The 23763-nt window shown below is 37.8% G+C and overlaps 1 protein-coding gene and 1 non-coding gene across 2 annotated transcripts in view; one reads left to right on the top strand and one right to left on the bottom strand.

Annotated features, from left to right (window-relative positions):
• DACH2 (dachshund family transcription factor 2) overlaps positions 1-23763 on the top strand; it is a 902406-nt gene that overhangs the window by 592420 nt on the left and 286223 nt on the right. The window lies entirely within an intron of this gene.
• Positions 20421-20530, bottom strand: LOC114207588 (U6 spliceosomal RNA). Its single transcript, XR_003608886.2, has one exon. It is a non-coding gene; the product is annotated as a U6 spliceosomal RNA (small nuclear RNA).

The following is a 23763-nucleotide window of genomic DNA, read 5'->3' as shown; positions in this document are numbered from 1 at the left end:
TTGACAACACATGAAACAACAAGTGTTGGCAAGGATGAAGAAAAAGGGGAACGCTCTTGCACTGTTGGTGGACTTTGTAAACTGGTGCAGCCACTCTGAAAAACAATATGTAGGTTTCTTAAAAAGGTAAAAATAGAACTACCTACTAGCCAGCAATTGCACTACTAGGTATTTATCCAAAGGATACAAAAATACTGATTTGAAGGGACACAGGTTCCCCAGTGTTTATAGTAGCATTGTCAACAATAACCAGATTATGGAAAAAGCCCAAATGTTCATCAACCAATAATGGTATATATAATAGACTATTACTCAGCCATAAAAAAGAATGGAATCCTGCCATTTGCATCCACGTGGGTGGAGCTAGAGTATACCATGCTAAGCTAAATAAGTCAGTCAGAGAAAGACAAATACTATATGATTTCACTCATATGTGGAATTAAGAAAGAAACAGATTAAAAAAAGAAAGAAAGAAACAGATGAACATGGGGGGAAAGAGAAGCAAACCATAAAATAGATGCTTAACTATAGAGAAAAAAACTGAAGGTTCCCTTCTGGGTTAAATGGGCGATGGTTATTAAGGAGAGCACTTTGTGTGATGAGTGCTGGGTTTATGTAATTGGTGAATCACTAAATTCTATTCCTGAAACTAATATTACAGTATATGTTAACTAACTGGAATTTGAATAAAAACTTGAAACAAAAAAAATAAAATAAATAAAATAACTTTGCGAAAATTGCACTCCCCATTAAGGTTCTTTAAGAAGATTATTTTAATTGCTACACAATATTTCATCCTATGAATATGCCATAATTTTGAATTAAATATTTGAGTTATTTCCAATTTTTGTTGATTCTATATGACTGTAATAAAATATTTTCTACTAAACAAATAAATACATAAATAAGTAAAACTGCATATTTGATGTAGAAGAATTTTTAGCCATACCACTATGGCAGCCAGGTTTTTCTTGTCTTAGAAATTTAGGTAGTTTACTTTTAATATGGAAATAACAACACCAAAAAATTTGCACTATATTCCATTATTTAAAATGCAATAGACTGGTGAGTTTCAAAAGTGACAAAGGTGGAGAAGGAAAGATGGCAGAAGAGTAGGTGACCCTATTTCTTTCTTTTTTTTTTTTTAAAGATTTTATTTATTTATTTGAGAGAGAGAATGAGAGATAGAAAGCACGAGAGGGAAGAGGGTCAGAGGGAGAAGCAGACTCCCCGCTGAGCAGGGAGCCCGATGTGGGACTCGATCCCAGGACTCCAGGATCATGACCTGAGCCGAAGGCAGTCGCTTAACCAACTGAGCCACCCAGGCGCCCAGGTGACCCTATTTCAACTGGTCCCCGGAATTGAGCTGGATATCTACCAGACCACTCTGAGCACTCACAAAACCAGCCTGAGATGTAAGAAGATTTGGATCTCTACAAACAGAATATCGCAGGCGGTTGGTTTTGAGGTATGAAGAGGGGAGCCCTGATTCTGTAGGCAGATATCAGAGGATAAACAGCAACAGGAGGGTGCCTGGCCATGGGGATCCTACACCGCCGGTGAGTGACAGCCTCGCTCACTGGGGACGGGCACAGACATGCAGACCGATAGCAGGGAGGGGAGGGGACTTTGGGTAGCCCCCGGGGTGGAAAACCAGAGCAGCAGGGTCGCGTGGGTGAACTAAGAGTGGCTGGTGGTTTTAGAAGCACAAAGGGCAGAGACGTGCCCCAACCTGGAGTCAGGACTGGGAGCACTGTGGAGGGGCACACAACCCAGGACACTGCAGTTTATAGCAGCACGGACAGAAACGGAGAGAGTGTGGCCTGGAGAGCTCACTGAAGAACAGACTGTGGTCTCTCTGCTCTGAAGCAGAGGGTTGGAAACAGTATCTTCTGCTCTGACTCACAGAAGAGACATGGAAAGCCACCAGGGAAAGCCGCCAGAGGACCAAAGCTCCAAAAACTGATTCCCTCTCAGCCCATCCCCCGCCACAGGGGGGCAGGGCAACTCCGCCCAAACAAGGTTGCCTGAGTAATAGCACGGCAGGCCCCTTCCCCAGAAGACAGACTGGGAAAACAAGAGTCCAGCAACCCTAAGGTCCCAAAAAAACAGGTGCATTTTGCTTGGGTTCTGGTCAATAATTTGGACTTTATAAATTCCCTCAAACACCCATCAACAGAATGACTAGGAGGAGGAACCCCCCAAATAGGAAAGACTGAGATTATGACTTATGCTGCAGATTTCCAAATGGATGCAGATATAACCAAGATGTCGGAGATGGAATTCAGGCTAGCAATTGTGAAAACAATGGCTAGAATGGAGAAATCAATTAATGGCAACATAGAGTCTCTAAGGGCAGAAATGAAAGCTGAATTGGCAGAATTAGAAAAGCTATCAATGAGATCCAATCCAATCTAAATAATCTAACAGCTAGGGTAACTGAGGCAGAAGAGCGAATAAGCGACCTGGAAAACAATATAATAGATAAAAAGGGAAAAGAGGAGGCCAGGGAAAAACAATTCAGAATCCATGAAAATAGAATCAGAGAAATAAGTGACACCATGAAGCATTCTAATGTCAGAATAATTAGCATCCCAGAGGGAGTGGAGAGAGAGGATTAGAAGATGTATTTGAGCAAATTGTAGCTGAGAACTTCCCTAATCTGGGGAATGAAACAAACATTCACATCCTAGAGGTAGAGAGGAACCCTCGCAAGATCAAGGAAAACAGGCCAACCCCCCAGCATGTATCAGTAAAACTTGCAAATCTTAGAACCAAGGAAACCATCCTAAGGGCAGTTAGGGGGAAGAGATTCCTTACGTACAGAGAAAGGAACATCAGAATAACATCAGACCTATCCACAGAGACCTGGCAAGCCAGAAAGGCCTGGCAAGACATATTCAGGGTACTAAATGAGAAGAACATGCAGCCAAGAATACTTTCTCCGGCAAGGCTGTCATTTAGAATGGGTGGAGAGATGGAGAGCTTCCACGACTGGTAGAAACTGAAAGAATATGTGACCACTAACCTAGCCCTGCAAGAAATAATAAGGGGGTTCTATAAAAGGAGAAAGACCCCAAGAGTGATATACAGCAGAAATTTACAGGGACAATCTATAAAAACAACGCCTTCACAGGCAACGTGATGACAAATAATTCATATGTCTCAATAACCCCACTCTCCACGTGAATGGCCGAAATGCTCCCATAGAATGGCACAGGGTTGCAGATTGGATAAAAAGAACCCATCCACATGCTGCCTACAAGAGACTCATTTTGAACCTAAAGATACATCCAGACTGAAAGTGAAGGGATAGAGATCCATCTTCCATGTCAGGGGACCTCAAAAGAAAGCTGGGGTAGCAATTCTTATATGAGACAAATTAGATTTTAAACTAAAGTCTGTAATTAGAGACACAGAAGGACGCTTTATCATTCTTAAAGGGTCTATGCAACAAGAAGGTATAACAAATGTAAATATCTATGCCCCCAACATAGGAGCAGCCATCTATATAAGCCAACTGTTAACCAAAATAAAGAATCATATTGATAACAATATGTTAATTGTAGGAGACTTCAATACTCCACTCTCAGCAATGGACAAATCATCTCAGCAGAAAATCAACAAGGAAACAAGAGCTTTGAATGATACACTGGACCAGATGGACCTCATAGATATTTAAAGAACATTTCACCCTAAAACAACAAAATACTCATTCTTCTCTCTCTCTCTCTCTCTTTTTTTTTAATACTCATTCTTCTCGAGCACACATGGAACTTTCTCCAGAATAGACGACATACTGGGTCACAAATCAGGTCTCAACCGATATCAAAAGATTGAGATTATTCCCTGCATATTCTCAGACCACAGTGCTTTAAAACTGGAACTCAATCACAAGAAAAAATTTGGCAGAATTTCAAACACTTGGAAGCTAAAAACCCCTCTGCTCAGGAATGCTTGGGTCAACCAGGAAATCAAAGAAGAACTTAAACAATTCATGGAAGCCAATGAGAACGAAAACACATCGGTCCAAAACCTATTGGATACTGCAAAGGCGGTCCTAAGGGGGAAATACATAGCCATCCAAGCCTCACTCAAAAAAAATAGAAAAATCCCGAATTCACCAACTAACTCTACACCTCAAAGAACTAGAGAAAAATCAACAAACAATGCCTAAGCAACACATTAGAAGAGAAATAATTAAAATTAGTGCAAAAATCAATGAATTAGAAACCAGAAACACAGTAGATCAGATCAACAAAAGTAGAAGTTGGTTCTTTGAAAGAATTAATAAGATCGATAAACCACTGGACAGACTTATCCAAAAGAAAAGAGAAATGACCCAAATTAATAAAATTATGAATGAAAGGGGAGAGATCACGACTGACACCAAGGAAATAGAAACAATTATTAGAAATGATTATCAAAAACTATATGCCAATAAACTGAGCAATCTGGATGAAATGGAGGCCTTCCTGGAAACCTATAAGCTTCCAAGACTGAAACAGGAAGAAATTGACAACCTGAATAGACCAATAACCAGTAACGAGATTGAAGCAGTGATCCAAAACCTCCCAAAAAACAAGAGTCCGGGGCCTGATGGATTCCCTGGGGAATTCTACCAAACATTCAAAGAAGAAATAATACCTATTCTCCTGAAGCTGTTTCAAAACAATAGAAACAGAATGAAAACTTCCAAACTCATTCTATGAGGCCAGCATTGCCTTGATCCCCAAACCAGGCAAAGACCCCATGAAAAAGGAGAATTTCAGACCAATATCCCTGATGAATATGGATTCCAAAATCCTCAACAAAATCCTAGCTAATAGGATCCAACTATACATTAAAAGGATCATCCACTATGACCAAGTGGGATTTATCCCCAGGATGCAAGGATGGTTCAACATTCATAAATCAATCAATGTGATAGAAAACATTCATAAGAGGAGGGAGAAGAAACATATGGTCCTCTCAATTGATGAAAAAAAAGCATTTGACAAAATAGAACATCCTTTCCTGATTAAAACTCTTCAGAGTATTGGGTTAGAGGGAACATTCCTCAAGTTCATAAAATCCATCTATGAAAAACCCACAGCGAATATCATCCTCAATGGGGAAAAGCTGAGAGCCTTTCCCTTAAATCAGGAACACGTCAAGGATGTCCACTCTCGCTACTATTGTTCAACATAGTACTAGAAGTCCTAGCAACAGCAATCAGACAACAAAAAGAAATAAAAGTTATTCAAATTGGCAAAGAAGTCAAACTCTCTCTTTTCACAAATGACATGATACTTTATGTGGGAAACCCCAAAGACTCCACTGCCAAATTACTAGAACTCATGCAGGAATTCAGTAATGTGGCAGGATACAAAATCAATGCCCCAAATCAGTTGCTTTCTTATACACTAACAACGCAACTGTAGAAAGAGAAATTAGAGAAACGATTCCATTTACAATAGCACCAAAAACCATAAGATACCTCAGAGCAAACCTAACCAAAGAGGTAAAGGATCTATACTCTAGGAACTTCAGAACACTCATGAAAGAAATTGAAGAACACACAAAAAGATGGAAAAATATTCCATGCTCTTGGATCGGAAGAATAAATATTGTTAAAATGTCTATGCTACCCAGAGCAATCTATACCTTCAATGCCATCCCGATCAAAATTCCAATGACATTTTTCAAAGTGCTCGAACGGACAATCCTAAAATTTGTATGGAATCAGAAAAGACCCCGAATCACCACGGAAATGTTGAAAAAGAAAAACAAACCTGGGGGCATCACGTTGCCCACTTTCAAGCTATATTAAAAAGCTGTGATCCCCAAGACAGCATGGTACTGGCACAAAAACAGACATATAGACCAATGGAACAGAATAGAGAACCCAGATATGGACCCTCAACTATATGGTCATATGCTAATTATGTATTGTATGATGACTAACATAATAAAATTAAAAATAAATAAAAAATAAAGAACACATGAAATTAACCATATGTGTGTGGATATAAATGCATGAATAAATTTGTGGGCACGTCTCGGGGGCTTTCATTTGTATAATATTTAAGGAAATGTGAAGCTAATTCTTTTAAATCTAAGTAATTAGTTCTAACTCTCCAAAGATAAAGATATAAAAAAAGTCTAAATTATGCACACTATAATAATCATCATATGTAATTATTTGTATGTGTTGCTGTGTACTTAGACATAAATATTGATAACTATATCTCTATTAGTTATCTGAATTTACAGTTATTTGAAGCTACCTGACAAAACCAACAACATGAACATTTGTTATATGAGTTACAAGGGAAAGTAAATAGGTATCATGAGAAACTGGCTCTTATTCTTGGATCTTCAATGGACACAAGGTATCTGGCAAGATTATTCTTTAAAGCTTATGTTACTGTGCCTCATAAAAGGCAGTGCAGTAACTCAACACTTTTGTCACTTTTTTTAATTTAATTATGTTATGTTAGTCACCATACTATATATACATCATTAGTTTTTGATGTGGTGATCCACGATCCATTGTTTTCATGAAACACCCAGTGCTCCATGCAGTACATGCCCTCCTTAATACCCATTCCCGAGCTAACCAATCCCCCTGCCCCCTCCCCTCTGAAACCCTGTTTGTTTATCAGAGTCCATAGTCTCTCATGTTTCACCTCTCGCTCCAATCCTCCCCCATTTTTCCCTTCCTTCTCTTAATGTCCTCCATGCTATTATGTTCCACAAATAAGTGAAACCATATGATAATTGACTTTCTCTGCTTGACTTATTTCACTTAGCATCATCTCCTCCAGTCCCATCCATGTTGATGCAAAAGTTGGGTATTCATCCTTTCTGATGGCTGAGTCATATTCCATTGTATATATAGACCACATCTTCTTTATCCATTCATCTGTTGAAGGGCATCTCAGCTCTTTCCACAGTTTGGCTTTTGTGGATATTGCTGCTATGAACATTAGGGTGCATATGGCCCTTCTTTTCACTACATCTGTGTTTTTGGGGTAAATACCCAAGAGTGCAATTGCTGGGTAATAGGGTAGCTCTATTTTTAAATTTTTGAGGAACCTCCACACTGTTTTCAAAACTGGCTGTAACAACTTGCATTCCCACCAACAGTGTAGGAATGTCCCTCTTTCTCCACATCCTCACCAACATTTGTTGTTTTTTCCCTGTCCATTTTTGCCATTCTAACTGGTGTAAGGTGGTATCTCAATGTAGTTTTAATTTGAATTCCCCAGATGGCTAATGATGATGAACATTTTTTCATGTGTCTGTTAGCCATTTGTATGTCTTCTTCAGAGAAGTGTCTTTTTATATCTTCTGCCCACTTTTTGACTCAATTACTTTTTAGGGGGTGTTGAGTTTGAGAAGTTCTTTATAGATCTTGGATACCAGCCCTTTATCTGTAGTGTCATTTGCAAATATCTTCTCCCATTCTGTGGGTTGCCTCTTTGTTTTATTGACTGTTTCCTTTGCTGTGCAGAAGCTTTTTTATCTTGATGAAGTCCCAAAAGTTCATTTTTGCTTTTGTTTCACTAACCTTTGGAGATGTATTTTGAAAGAAGTTGTTGTGGGCGATGTCAAAGAGGTTACTGCCTATGTTCTCCTCTAAGACTTTGATGGATATCTGTCTCACATTGAGGTCTTTCATCCATTTTGAGTTTATCTTTGTGAAAGGTGTTAGAGAATGCTCGAATTTCATTCTTCTGCATGTGGCTGTCCAATTTTCCCCGCACCATTTAGTGAAGAGACTGTCTTTTTTCCATTGCATGTTTTTTCCTGCTTTGTCAAGGATTAGTTGACCATAGAGTTGAGGGTCCATTGGTCTATATGTCTGTTTTTGTGCCAGTACCATGCTGACTTTGTGATCACTGCTTTGAAATATAGCTTGAAATTGGGCAACGTGATGCCCCAGCTTTGTTTTTCTTCTTCAACATTTCCTTGGTGATTCGCAACCTTTTCTGGTTCCATACAAATTTTAGGATTGTTTGTTCCACCAATTTGAAAAATATCATTGGAATTTTGATCGGGATGGCATTGAAGGTATAGATTGCTCTGGGTGGAATAGACATTTTAACAGTGTTTATTCCTCTGATCCATGAGCATAGAATATTTTTCCATCTTTTTGTTTCTTCTTCAATTTCTTTCATGAGTGTTCTGTAGTTCCTAGAGTATAGATCCTTTACCTCTTTGGTTAGGTTTATTCCGAGGTATCTTATTGTTTTGGGTGCTATTGTAAATGGAATCCTTTCTCCGATTTCTCTTTCTACAGTTGTGTTGTTAGTGTATAAAAAAGCAACTGATTTCTGTGCACTGATTTTGTATCCTGCCACATTACTGAATTGCTGTATGAGTTCTAGTAATTTGGGTTAGAATGTTTTGGGTTTTCCACATAAAGTACCATGTCATCTGCGAAAAGACAGATTTTGACTTCTTCTTTGCCAATCTGAATACCTTTTATTTCTTTTTGTTGTTTGATTGTGGTTGCTAGGAATTCTAGTACTATGTTGAACAATAGCGGTGAGAGTGGGCATCTTTGACATGTTCCTGATCTTAAGGGAAACGCTCTCAGCTTTTCCCCATTGAGGATGATATTCACTGTGGGCTTTTCATAGATGGATTTAATGAACTTGAGGAAGGTTCCTTTATCCCTATACTCGAACAGTTTTAATCAGGAAAGGATGTTGTATTTTGTCAAATGCTTTTTGTTTCTTGGCCTGGTTTGGGGATTAAGGTAATGCTGGCCTCATAGAATGAGTCTGGAAGTTTTCTTTGCTTCTAATTTTTGAAACAGTTTCAGGAGAATAGGTATTATTTCTTCTTTGAATGTTTGGTAGAATTCCCCAGGGAATCCATCAGGCCCCGGACTCTTGTATTTTGGGAGGTTTTTGATCACTGCTTCAATCTCGTTACTGGTTATTGGCCTATTCCGGTTGTCAATTTCTTCCTGTTTCAGTCTTGGCAGTTTATAGGTTTCCAGGAAGGCCTCCATTTCATCCAGATTGCTCAGTTTATTGGCATATAGTTTTTGATAATCATTTCTAATAATCGTTTCTATTTCCTTGGTGTTAGTCGTTATCTCTCCCCTTTCATTCATAATTTTGTTAATTTGGGTCTTTCTCTTTTCTTTTGGATAAGTCTGAGGAGTGGTTTGTCTATCTTATTAATTCTTTCAAAGAACCAGCTTCCAGTTTCGTTAATCTGATCTACTATGTTTCTGGTTTCTAATTCATTCTGCCTCACTTACCCTAGCTGTTAGATTATCTAGATTAGGTTGCATCTCATTGATAACATTTTTAAATTCTGCCAATTCAGTTTTCATTTCTGCCCTTAGAGACTATGTTGCCATTAATTGATTTCTCCATTCTAGCCATTGTCTTCACAATTGCTAGCCTGAATTCCATCTCTGACATCTTCGGTTATATCTGAATCTGTGGCATAAGTCATAATCTCTGAGTCTTTCCTATTTTGGCGGTTCCTCTTCCTAGTCATTCTGTTCATGGGGTTTGAGGGAATGTATAGAGTCCAGATTATTGACAACGACCCTAGCAAGATACACCTGTATTATAGGGACCTTCGGGTTGCTGGCTTCTTTTTTTCCCAGCCTGCCTTCTGGGGGAGGGTTCTGCCATCCTGTTACTCAAGCAACCCTGTTTGGGCAGAGTTGCCCTGCCCCCTGTGGTGGGGGATGGTCTCAGTGAAAATCAGTTTTTTGGGAGAACAGTAGAACAGATCAACAAAACTAGGAGCTGGTTCTTTGAAAGAATTAACAAGATTGATAAACCCCTGGCCAGACTGATCAAAAAGAAAAGAGAAATGACCCAAATCAACAAAATCATTATTGAAAGAAGAGAGATCACAACCAACACCAAAGAAATCCAAACAATTATAAGAACATATTATGAGCAACTATATGCCAGCAAATTAGATAACCTGGAAGAAATGGGTGCATTCCTAGAGATGTATCAACTACCAAAATTGAACCAGGAAGAAATAGAAAACCTGAACAGACCTATAACCACTAAGGAAATTGAAACAGTCATCAAAAATCTCCCAAGAAACAAAAACCCAGGGCCAGATGGCTTCCCAGGGGAATTCTATCAGACATTCCAAGAAGAATTAATACCTATTCTTCTGAAACTGTTCCAAAAAATAGAAATGGAAGGGAAACTTCCAAACTCATTTTATGAGGCCAGCATTACCTTGATCCCAAAACCAGACAAAGACCCCATCAAAAAGGAGAATTACAGACCAATATCCTTGATGAACATGGATGCAAAAATTCTCACCAAAATACTAGCCAATAGGATCCAACAGTACATTAAAAGGATTATTCACCATGACCAAGTGGGATTTATTCCTGGGCTGCAAGGCTGGTTCAACATCTGCAAATCAATCAACGTGATACAATACATTAACAAAAGAAAGAGCAAGAATCATATGATCCTCTCAATAGATGCAGAAAAAGCATTTGACAAAGTACAACATCCTTTCTTGATCAAAACTCTTCAGAGTATACGGATAGAGGGTACATACCTCAATATCATAAAAGCCATCTATGAAAAACCTACAGCGAATATCATTCTCAATGGGGAAAGGCTGAGAGCTTTTCCCCTAAGGTCAGGAACGCGGCAGGGATGTCCACTCTCACCACTGCTATTCAACATAGTATTAGAAGTCCTAGCCACAGCAATCAGACAACAAAAAGAAATCAAAGGCATCCAAATCAGCAAAGAGGAAGTCAAACTCTCACTCTTTGCAGATGATATGATACTGTATCTGGAAAACCCAAAAGACTCCACCCCAAAACTGCTAGAACTCATACAGGAATTCAGTAAAGCAGCAGGAAATAAAATCAATGCACAGAAATCAGTGGCATTCCTATACACCAACAACAAGACAGAAGAGAGACAAATCAAGGAGTCTATCCCATTTACAATTGCACCCAAAACCATTAGATACCTAGGAATAAATCTAACCAAAGAGGCAAAGGATCTGTACTCAGAAAACTATAAAATACTCATGAAAGAAATTGAAGAAGACACAAAGAAATGGAAAAACGTTCCATGCTCATGGATTGGGAGAATCAACATTGTGAAGATGTCAATGCTACCTAGAGCAATCTACACATTCAATGCAATCCCCATCAAAATACCATCCACTTTTTTCAAAGAAATGGAACAAATAATCCTAAAATTTGTATGGAACCAGAAGAGACCCAGAATAGCCAGAGGAATACTGAAAAAGAAAAGCAAAGCTGGCGGCATCACAATTCCGGACTTCCAGCTCTATTACAAAGCTGTCATCATCAAGACAGTATGGTACTGGCACAAAAACAGACACATAGATCAATGGAACAGAATCGAGAGCCCAGAAATGGACCCTCAACTCTATGGTCAACTTATTTTTGACAAAGCAGGAAAGAATGTCCAATGGCAAAAAGTCTCTTCAACAAATGGTGTTGGGAAAATTGGACAGCCACATGCAGAAGAATGAAACTGGACCATTTCCTTACACCACACACAAAAATAGACTCCAAATGGTTGAAAGACCTAAACGTGAGACAGGAGTCCATCCAAATCCTAAAGGAGAACACAGGTAGCAACCTTTTCAACCTTAGCCGCAGCAACTTCTTCCTAGAAACATCGCCAAAGGCACGGGAAGCCAGGGCAAAAATGAACTATTGGGATTTCATCAAGATAAAAAGCTTTTGCACAGCAAAAGAAACAGTCCACAAAACCAAAAGACAACTGACAGAATGGGAGAAAATATTTGCAAACGACATATCAGATAAAGGGCTAGTATCCAAAATCTATAAAGAACTTATCAAACTCAACACCCAAAGAACAAATAATCCAATCAAGAAATGGGCAGAAGACATGAACAGACATTTCTCCAAAGAAGACATCCAAATGGCCAACAGGCACATGAAAAAGTGCTCAACATCGCTTGGCATCAGGGAAATCCAAATCAAAACCTCAATGAGATACCACCTCACACCCGTCAGAATGGCTAAAATTAACAAGTCAGGGAACGACAGATGTTGGCGGGGATGTGGAGAAAGGGGAACCCTCCTACACTGTTGGTGGGAATGCAAGCTGGTGCAACCACTCTGGAAAACAGTATGGAGGTTCCTCAAACAGTTGAAATTAGAGCTACCGTTCGATCCAGCAATTGCACTACTGGGTATTTACCACAAAGATACAAATGTAGGGACCCGAAGGGATACGTGTACCCCAATGTTTATAGCAGCAATGTCCACAATAGCCAAAGTGTGGAAAGAGCCAAGATGCCCATCGACAGATGAATGGATAAAGAAGAAGTGGTATATATACACAATGGAATATTATGCAGCCATCAAAAGGAATGAGATCTTGCCATTTGCAACGACGTGGATGGAACTGGAGGGTGTTATGCTGAGTGAAATAAGTCAATCAGAGAAAGACATGTATCACATGACCTCACTGATATGAGGAATTCTTAATCTCAGGAAACAAACTGAGTGTTACTGGAGTGGTTGGGGGTGGGAGGGATGGGGTGGCTGGGTGATAGACATTGGGGAGGGTATGTGCTACGGTGAGCGCTGTGAATTGTGCAAGACTGTTGAATCACAGATCTGTACTTCTGAAGCAAATAACGGAACATATTTTAAGAAAAAAAAAAGAAGAAGATAACAGGAGAGGAAGTAAAGGGGAGTATGTCAGAGGGGGAGACGAACCATGAGAGATGATGGACTCTGAAAAACAAACTGAGGGTTCTAGAGGCGAGGGGGGTAGGGGGATGGGTTAGCCTGGTGATGGGTATTGAGGAGGGCACGTTCTGCATGGAGCACTGGGTGTTATGAACAAACAATGAATCATGGAACACTGCACCAAAAAACTAATGATGTAATATATGGTGATTAACATAACAATAAAAAATTTTAAAAAATCAGTTTTTGGGGGCTTTTGTTGTCTGGTGGCTTTCCCTGGTGGACTTTCTCATCTCTTCTGAGAGTCAGAGCAGAAGAGACCCTTTCCAATCCTCTGCCTCAGAGCAGAGAGATCGCAGTCTTTTCTTCAGTGAACTCTCCAGGCCACACTATCTCCGTTTCTGTCTGTGCTGCTATAAACTGCAGCGTCCTGGGTTGTGCACCCCTCAGCAGTGCTCACAGTCCTTGCCTTCATGTCAGGGGCATGTCTCTGCCCTTTGTGCTTGTAAAACCGCCAGCCACCTACAGTTTGCATGCGTGGCCCCGCCACTCCAGTTTCCATCTAAAGTCCTTTCCCCCGTGCTACCGTCTCCAGCGTGGGAGGCTATCGCTCACTGGTGGTGTAGGATCCCCATGGCCAGGCTCCCTCCTGCTGCCATTTATCCTCCAATATCTGCTCTTGGAATCAGGGCTCCCCGTTTCATACCTCAAAGCCAACCACCTGCGCTCTTCTGTTTGTAGAGATCCAGATCTATCTTCTTACATCTCAGGCTGATTTTGTGGGTGTTCAGAGTGGTCTGGTAGATATCTACCTCAATTCCGGGGACTGGTTGGAATAGGGTCCCCTACTCCCCCACCATCTTTTCCCCCTGCTCTCATGTGTTCTTTAAATTTAGAATAAGACAAGTTCTGTCACAAAATTGTTCTAAAATTATGTTCAATGTAACACATTGCTTTGTTTTCTAGAACAGATATTTGACATATAGTGCTTCAGTAGGCACAAGCATAAGCTGATCATAAAGAATGGCATCATCAGACAGTGAATGAGTAAAATAAAGGCAGAGTTATTGCCACTTTCAGTGTTTGACAACCATCTCTGTCTTTGCTCACTACTCACATTTGTTATTACATCTTGGAGGAAGGTCAGGCAGAACGTGATTTTGGAGAGACTGAAGAATATACCTATTACTAGAGAATCACACACAATTGTTACTGTTGGGCAAGTAGCCCTTTTTCTTCCTCCTGGTCATGTCCCTTCACAACACCCATTTGGTTATTCTCCAGTCATTCACTGGACACCACCATGAACCCAATACAGTGTCTGGCATCAAGAAATGCGAAGGTAAGAATAATTCATTTTCTCCTAGTATGGAGCTTGCAGACTAGGTAAAGGAGACAGGATTTACATATAAAATTGATAAATGACAAGTCAATAAATTGTTATCTTGGAAGTAATGTATTCCACATAGACTCATTGAAAATTAACATTGGATTGAACCTCATTTTTAAATTTTTTATTTTACTTAAATGCTATTAGTTAACATATAATGTATCATTAGTTTCAGTGGTAGGGTTCAGTTTTGTTAGTTGCATGTAACACCCAGTGCCCATTACATTACTTGTCCTCCTTAATGCCCATCACCCACTTACCCCATCGCCCCACCCATCTTCCCTCCAGCAACCCTCAGTTTGTTTCCTATAGTTAAGAGTCTCTTGGGGCGCCTGGGTGGCTCAGTCGGTTAAGCGTCTGCCTTCGGCTCAGGTCATGATCCCAGGGTCCTGGGATCGAGCCCCACATCAGGCTCCCTGCTCGGCGGGGAGCCTGCTTCTCCCTCTGCCTCTGCCTGCCTGCCTGCCTGCCTACTTGTGCTCTCTCTCTCTCTCTCTCTGTCAAATAAATAAATAAATTAAAAAATCTAAAAAAAAAAAAAAAGAGTCTCTTATGGTTTTTCTCCCTTTATGATTTTGTCTTACTTTATTTTTCCCTCACTTCCCCTATGATCCTCTGCATTGTTTCTTATATTCCACTTATGAGTGAAATAATATGATAATTGTCTTTTTCTGGCTGACTAATTTCATTTAGCATAATACCCTCTATTTCTATCCATGTCATTGCAAATGGTAAGATTTCTTTTTTGGATGGCTGCGTAATATTCCATTATATGTATATAATGTAAATGGTGAATGACTAAATTCTATTCCTGAAACTAATATTACACTATATGTTAACTAACTGGAATTTAAATAAAAACTTGAAAGAAAAATAAAATAAAATTAAATTAAATTAAATAATAACCTTGTCAAAATGTACCATCCATTAAGGTTCTTTAAGAAGATTATTTTAATAGCTACACAATATTTCATCATATGAATGTAGCATAACTTTGTATTAAATATTTGAGTTATTTCCCATTTTTGTTGATTGTATATGACTGTAATAAAATTTTTTCTACAAAAGAAAGAAAGAAAAGAAAGAAGAAAGAAAGAAAAAGAAAGAAAGAAAGAAAGAAAGAAAGAAGGAAAGAAAGAAAGAAAAAGAAAAATTGCATATGATGTAGAAGAATTCTTAGCCATATGGTATATACATATATACCACATCTTCTTTATCCATTCATCTGTTGGACATCTGGGCTCTTTCCACAGTTTGGCTATTGTGGACATTGCTGCTATAAACATTGGGGTGCAGGTGTCACTTTGGATCACTACATTTGTGTCCTCTGGGTACCCAGTAGTGCAATTCCTGGGTCATAGGGTAGCTCTATTTTAATTTTTTGAGGAACGTCCATACTGTTTTCCAGAGTGGCTGTACCAGCTTGCATTCCCACAAACAGTGTAAGAGGGTTCCCCTTTCCCCATCTCTTTGCTAACATTTGTTGTTTTCTGACTTGTTAATTTTAGCCATTCTGAGTGGTGTGTGGTGGTATCTCATTGTGGTTGTGAGTTGTATTTCCCTGATGCTAAGTGATGCAGAGTGTTTTTTTCATGTGTCTGTTGGCTATTTATATGTCTTCCTTGGAGAAATGTCCATTCATGTTTTCTGCCCATTTCTTGTTTGGATTTTTTGTTTTTTGGGTGTTGAGTTTGATAAGTTCTTTATAGATTTTGGATACTAGCCCTTTATCTGATAAGACATTGGCAAATATCTTCTCCCGTTCTGTAGTTTGTCTTTTGGTTTGGTTGACTGTTTCCTTTGCTGTGCAAAACCTTTTTATCTTGATTAAGTCCCAATAGTTCATTTTTGCTTTTGTTTTTGTTGCCTATGAAGAAGTGTCTAGGAAGAAGTTGCTGTGGCTAAGGTTAAATAAGTTCCTGCCTGTGGATTTGGATGGAGTCCTGTCTCACATTTAGGTCTTTCACCCATTTTGAGTTTATCTTTGTGTATGGTGTAAGTGAATGGTCCAGTTTCATTCTTCTGCATATGGCGGTCCAATTTTCCCAACACCGTTTGTTGAAGAGACTGTCTTCTTTCCATTGGATATTCTTCCTTGCTTTGTCGAAGATTAGTTGACCGTAGAGTTGAGGGTCCATTTCTGGGTTTTCTATTCGGTTCCAGTGATCTATGTGTCTGTTTCTGTGCCAGTACTATACTGTCTTGATGATTACAGCTTTGTAATATAGCTTGAAGTACAGAATTATGATGCCACCAGCTTTGGTTTTCTTTTTCAACATTCCTCTGGCTATTTGAGGTCTTGTCTGGTTCCATATAAATTTTAGGATTATTTATTCTCTCTGTGAAAAATGTTGATGGTATTTTGACAGGGATTACATTGAAAGTGTAGATTGCTCTGGGTAGCATAGACATTTTAGCAATATTTGTTCTTTCAATCCGTGAACATGGAATGTGTTTTCATTTCTTTATGTCTTCCTCAATTTCTTTTGTAAGTGTTCTATAGTTTTCATACTACAGATACTTTACCTCTTTACTTAGATTTATTCTAGGTAACTTATGGTTTTGGTGCAATTGTAAATGGGATTGATTCCTTAATTTTTTTCTTCCTTCTCATTGTTAGTGTATAGAAATGCAACAGATTTATATGCATTGGTTTTATATCCTGCAACTTTGCTGAATTCCTTTATGAGATCTAGCAATTTTTGGGTTTTCCACATAGAGTATCATGCCATCTGCTAAGAGTAAGAGTTTGACTTCTTCTTTGCCAATTTGGATGCCTTTTATTTCTTTTTATTGTCCGATTGCTGAGGCTAGGACTTCCAATACTATGCTGACCAACAGTGGTGTGAGTAGACATCCTTGTGTTCCTGACCTTAGGGGAAAAGCTCTCAGTTTTTCCCTATTGAGAATGATATTCACTGTGGACTCTTTATAGATAGCTTTTATGATTTTGATTTATGTTCCCCCTCTCCCTACTCTTTGAAGAGTTTTAATCAAGAAAGGATGCTGTATTTTGTCAAATGCTTTTTCTGCATCTATTGAGAAGATCATATGGTTCTTGTCCTTTCTTTTATTAATATGATATATCACATTGATTGATTTGTGGATGTTGAACCACCCTTGTAGCCCAGGAATAAATCCCACGTGGTCATGGTGAATAATCCTTTTTTTGTACAGTTGGAGCCTATTTGCTAGTGTCTTGGTGACAATTTTGACATCCATGTTCATCATAGATATTGGTCTGCAATTCTCCTTTTTGTGGCATCTTTGTCTGGCTTTGGTATCAAGGTAGTGTTAGCCTCGTATAATGAGTTTGAAAGTTTTCTTTCCATTTATATTTTTTGAAACAGCTTTAGAAGAATGGGTATTATTTCTTCTTTAAATGTTTGGTAGAGTTCCCTGAACGTCATTTTTTAAAGACAATATTTTTAGTGTAGATTTAGCTTTACAATAAAATTAAGATGAAAGTGAATAGATTTCCTTTATATCTCATACTTATCCATATGCATAGCCTTTCTTATTATCAATATCATTTAACAGAATGGTATATTTATTACCAATGATGAACTACATTGATACATCATTATCACCCAAAGTCCATAGTTTACTTTTGGGTTCACTCTTGGTTTTGTATATTTTATGAGTTTGGCAAATACATAATGACATATATCCATCATTATAATACATACAGAGTGTTTTCATTGCCTCCAAAATGCTGTGCTCTATTTATCTCCCCACACACACCCATCCCTGGCAACCATTGATCATTTTATTTTTTCCATTGCTTTATGATTTCCAAAATGCCATTTAATTGGAATCATACTGTATATAGCTTTCTCAGATTGGCTTCTTTCACTTTGTAATATGCATTTAAGGTTTCTTCATGTCTTTTCATGACATGCTGGCTCATTTATTTTTAGCACTGAATAATATTCTATTGTTTACATATACCATATTTTACTTATCTATTCACCTACAAAGGACATCTTGTTTGCTTCCTTAAAACTCATTTTAAAGACAAGAAAATTGATTCCGAGAGGTCAAGTGACTCAGATAGGCTTATAACCAGCTATAGGTAAACCCAGTTTTAATATCTAGCCTTTCTGATCTCATACAGTATTCTTTACATCATTATTTGGGCTAGACAAGCACTATCCTTGCAGTTTTCTCAGGTCTTTCTTGATGTTATAATTTACACTTTTGATTATCATAAATATACTAATCATCTTAAAAATGCAGATTTTTTTAACAACCAACATTTCTATATGTTTTGCTGGATTTTTCAGTCTTTAAGTCATATCTAAGTGTTTAGAATGCAAAATGTCATAATGTTGAAAAAAAATCACAGGATCATTGTAGTAGCTTTCTGTGGCAATGTAGCATAGCAGTATTGTATAACTACTATTCAGAAGAGTGGAGAATTGATTGTACACGTCATTCTCTGGCATTTATATGGCATATCTGAGGGAAGACCAGGTACTTAAAAGTCACAAATGGCAGTGATCTTCAGGAAGTCAATTATGTTTTAGGAACGTGATTTGTTATTGAAGTTTAATATTCTTCGAATGGCAGTTTGATACATTTTGAACAAACACAGAATACATTTGAATTTTCATTAGCTGCTACAAAGAAGTTAGCACTAGAGATTAAATTTAGGCCAAAATAGATTTTAATTTGAGGCTAATTTCCCATTTATTCTATTTCTAAAGAAAAATGAATAGGAAGTTCCCCTCCTGAATTTTCCATCTAAAAAAAAAAATGTATTCATTTGCTCTAATTTTGAAGTGTGTTGCTGGTTTTCCACACAGGGAGAAACAACTTTCCAAACAGCAGCAAGGATACAAGTCTTATAGCTACAGTGGCCAAACAAACCATGTAGAGAGAATGAACCTCCATAGAAATAACCACTTTTTAAAATTAATATCCTAGGGGCACCTGGGTGGCTCAGTCGTTAAATGTCTGCCTTCGGCTCAGGTCATGATCCCAAGGTCCTGGGATCAAGTCCCACATAAGGCTCTCTGCTCAGCGGGAAGCCTGCTTCTCTCTCTCCCACGCCCCCTGCTTGTGTTCCCTCTCTCGCTGTGTCTCTCTCTGTTAAATAAATAAAATCTTAAAAAATAAAAAATAAAATTAATATCCTAAGTGAAAATGCTTAAAGTATATCTTCCTAAACATCTTCTGATTTTCTCAAATGCATATTTCAAAATACATTTAGTGATTTGAATTTCCTTATCAATCTGGAAACTATCTTAAGGTAAACTTGGTTTTTGTTATATATTTGAACTTGGCCAGGTTTTTCTATCAATGCTGTTAATGTTAATTTACTCTATTCCTCTCTTTTCTATGTTTTGGTATTAACTGCTGCAGAGCCAAACCAAATTGTCCAAAATTAGGCTGCACTTCTGTCAATTACTGTTATTGTTGATTTGCAAATCAAAAGTGAATTGACAACGTATGAGTATTCTTTTCAACTTTCTTTTGTGAATGTAACTCTCTTCTGTGACTGTTTTTATAAATTAAACTTACAGTGAAGATGTTATGTATCTTATTGCATATGTCCTTGTTGACTCTGTTGTTATAGTCAAACACATTTCAAAATGTGAGGGGCCAAGTCAGAGAGATGAACTGCAGGGAAATCTGAGAGAGGAGGCCTCACCACACTGAAAAATTGTAGAGGCCCAAATGCTGTGTCTCCACCAGCTTCCCCTCCATTCTCCCCACCAGCACACATCTGATTCCGCCCCTCCCATGCTTGAAGCCCATCCAAGCTTTCCCTCCGAGCTCAGAGCCAAACTGACCTGGTCCTCAGCCTGGCCTACAGGCTGCACACGCCCCTCCAGTGAGCGCTTCCTGCCTGAGAGCCTTCATAAGTCAGGCCCCCCTGGGTCACTTTTCTTGACTCTCCCTCTCTCTGTCTCAGAGGTCCCCCTAATTCAATGTGTGTTTCCCATCATGTTCTCAGGGAGCATCCTGTTTCTTCCCTTCCATCACTGTTGTATCATTTTAAATTATATACTTCATTTGTGTGGTTAAAAATATGTAAATTAACTTTGCTTAACATGTTTGAACTGAAACTTAAATACTTTATTTAAGCAACTATGGAAGAAAAATAGGCACAAATTTGGTAGTATACTAGAAACTAATAGTCTCTTCTTTTTTATAACTTTGTTATCAGTTTTTGATCGTAGGAGATTAGTGACTTGAACAAATATGTTCTTTTTTGTGGTAACAAAATATACATAGCATAAAATTTACCATTTTAGACCATTTTAGTATACAGTTCAGTAGTATTAGGTACATTCACATCATCATGCAATCATCACCTAAAATATGGAATGCTTTACAAATTTGCATTTTTATCCTTATCCAGGGGTCATGGTAATTTTCTCTGTATTGTTTTAATTTTAGCGTATGTGTTAATGAAGCAAAAATCCATATATGTATATACATGTATTTGTTACTTTTTTTGGCTAAATTGTCTCTTTTTTTATTATGATTATGTTATGTTAATTACCATACATTACATCATTCGTTTTTAATGTAGTGTTCCATGATTCATTATTTGCATATAATACCCAGTGCTCCATGCAGAACGTGCCCTCTTTAATACCCATCACCAGGCTAACCCAGCCTCCCACACCCCTCCCGTCTAGAACCCTCAGTTTGTTTTTCAGAGTCCATAGTCTCTCATGGTTCATCTCCCCCTCCAATTTCCCCCCCTTCATTCTTGCCCTCCTGCTATCTTCTTCTTCTTCTTTTCTTAACATTATCATGTATTATTTGTTTCAGAGGTACAGATCTGTGATCCAACAGTCTTGCACAATTCACAGCGCTCACCATAGCACATACCCTCCCCAATGTCTATCACCCAGGCACCCCATCCCTCCCACTCCAGCAACTTTCAGTTTGTTTCCTGAGATTAAGAATTCCTCACGTGAAGTCATATGTTACATGTCTTTCTCTGATTGACTTATTTCGCTCAGCATAACACTCTCCAGTTCCATCCACGTTGTTGCAAATGGCAAGATTTCATTCCTTTTGATGGCTGCCTAATATTCCATTGTGTATATATATATATATATATATATATATATATATATATATATATACCACAACTTCTTTATTCATTCATCTGTTGATGGACATCTTGGCTCTTTCCACAATTTGGCTATTGTGGACATTGCTACTATAAACATTGGGGTGCACGTACCCCTCCAGATCCCTACATTTGTATCTTTGGTGTAAATACCCTGTAGTACAATTGCTGGATCTTATGGTAGCTCTATTTTCAACTTTTTGAAGAACCTCCATACTGTTTTCCAGATTGACCACACCAGCTTGCATTCCCACCAACAGTGTAGGAGGGTTCTCTTTTTTCCGCATCCCTGCCAACATCTGTTGTTTCCTGACTTGTTAATTTTAGCCATTCTGATGGGTGTGAGGTGATATCTCATTGAGGTTTTCATTTGGATTTCCCTGATGCCGAGCGATGTGGAGCACTTTTTCATGTGTCTGTTGGCCATTTGGATGTCTTCTTTGGAAAAATGTCTGTTCATGTCTTCTGTATTTGTTACTTTTTTAAAAATTCTAATTCCAGTATAATTATATACTGTGTTATATTAATTTCAGGTGCACAGTATAATGATTCAACCGTTCTATGCATTAGTCAGTCCTCATCATAAGTGTACTCTTAATCACTTCACGTATTTCACCCACCCATCCCCCCCACCTCCCCTCTAGCAACTACCAGTTTCTTTTCTATTTTTAACAGTCTGGGGTTTTTGTTTGTTTCTTTGTTCAGTTATTTTGTTTCTTAAATTGTACATATAAATTAAATCATATGGTATTTTTCTTTCTCTGACTGACTTATTTGGCTTAACATTGTATCCTCTAGATCCATCCATGTTGTTGCAAATGGCAAGATTTCATTTTTTATGGCTTATTAGTATTCTGTTATATATATATACACCATTTTTTTTATTCATTCATATATGGATGGACACTTGGGTTCTTCCATATCTTGGCTATTGTAAATGATGCTACAATAAACATAAGGGTGCATATATCTTTTCAAATTAGTGTTTACATATTATTTAGGTAAATACCCAGTAGTGGAATCACTGGATCACATGTTAATTCTCTTTTTAGTGTTTTGAGGAATGTCTACACTGTTTTCCAGTGTGGCTGCATCATCCTGCATTCCCACAAACAGTGCATGAGGGTGTCTTTTTCTCTACAGGCTTGAAAACACTTGTTATTTCTTTTTATTTATTTATTTAAGTTTTTATTTAAATTCTAGTTAGTTAGCATACAGTGTAATATTAGTTTCAGGTGTACAATATAGTGATTCAACACTTCCATATAACACCTGGTGTTATTTCTTGTATTTTTGATTTTAGCCATTCTGACAGATATGATGTGATACCTCATTGTGGTTTTGATCTGTATTTCCCTGGTGATGAGTGATGTCAAGCATCTTTTCATGTGTCTGTTGGCCATCTGTATGTCCTCTATGAAAAATGTCTACTCATGTATAATGCCCAATTTTTAATTGGATTGTTTGTGGTTTGTTGGTGTTCAGTGTTATAAGTTCATTATATATTTTGGATCTTAACCTCTTATTGGATATGTCATTTGCAAGTGTCTTCTCCCAATTGGAGGGTTGTCTTTTTGTTTTATTGATTGTTTCCTTTGCTGTACATTTTTTTTTTCTTTTTGGTATATCCCAGTAACTTCTTTTTGCTTTTCTTTCATTTGCCAAAGTAGATATATTCTAGGGAAAATGTGTCTATGGCTGATGTCAAAGAGATTACTGGTGAGGTTTTCTACTAAGAATTTCATGGTTTCGTGTCTCACATTTATATCTTTAATCAATTTTGAGTTGATTTTTGTATACGGTATAAGAAAATGGTCCAGTTTCATTCTTTTGCATGTGGCTGTCCTGTTTTCCCAACACAGTTTGTTGAAGAGACTGTCATTTTTCTTTTGCATATTCTTATTTCTTTTTTCATAGATTGACAGTATAAGCATGAATTTATTTCTGAGGTCTCTGTTCTGTTCCATTGATCTATATGTGTATTTTTGTGCTAGGACCATAATATTTGATGACAACAGCTTTGTAGCGTATCTTAAGATCTGGAATTGTGATACCTCAAGTTTCATTTTCTTTTTCAAGATTGCTTTGGCTATTTGGGGCCTTTTGTGGTTTCATACAAATTTTAGGATTGTTTGCTCTTGTTCTCTCAGAAATGTTGTTGGATTTTGATAAAGAATGCATTAAATCTTTGGATCACTTTTTTTTTTCCCCTTTGGATCACTTTAGATAGTAAGGATATTTTAAGTCTTGGTTCTCCCAATTGATGAACGTGGAATTTCTTTCATTTCTTTGTGTCATCTTCAATTTCTTCCAACAAAGTTTTATATTTTTCAGATATAGCTCTTTCACTTCCCTTGGTAAGTTTTTCCTAGGTATTATAATCTTTTTGGTGCAATTGTAAATAGAATTGTTTTCTTACTTTCTCTTTCTGCTGCTTCATTATTATTGTAAGAAATGAAACAGATTTCTGTACATTGATTTTATATCTAGTGAGTTAATTGAATTCATTTATCACTTCTATGGTATTTTGATGGAGGCTTTTGGGTTTACAACATACAATAAGTATCATGT

Source organism: Eumetopias jubatus, unplaced genomic scaffold (genome assembly GCF_037043125.1).
Source record: "Eumetopias jubatus isolate StellerSeaLion01/CBP00866 unplaced genomic scaffold, mEumJub1_p1.0 scaffold_11, whole genome shotgun sequence".
NCBI classification, from domain to species: domain Eukaryota; kingdom Metazoa; phylum Chordata; class Mammalia; order Carnivora; family Otariidae; genus Eumetopias; species Eumetopias jubatus.
The sequence above is the reverse complement of the archived record's forward strand: the minus strand, read 5'-3'. Positions and strand labels throughout refer to the sequence as shown.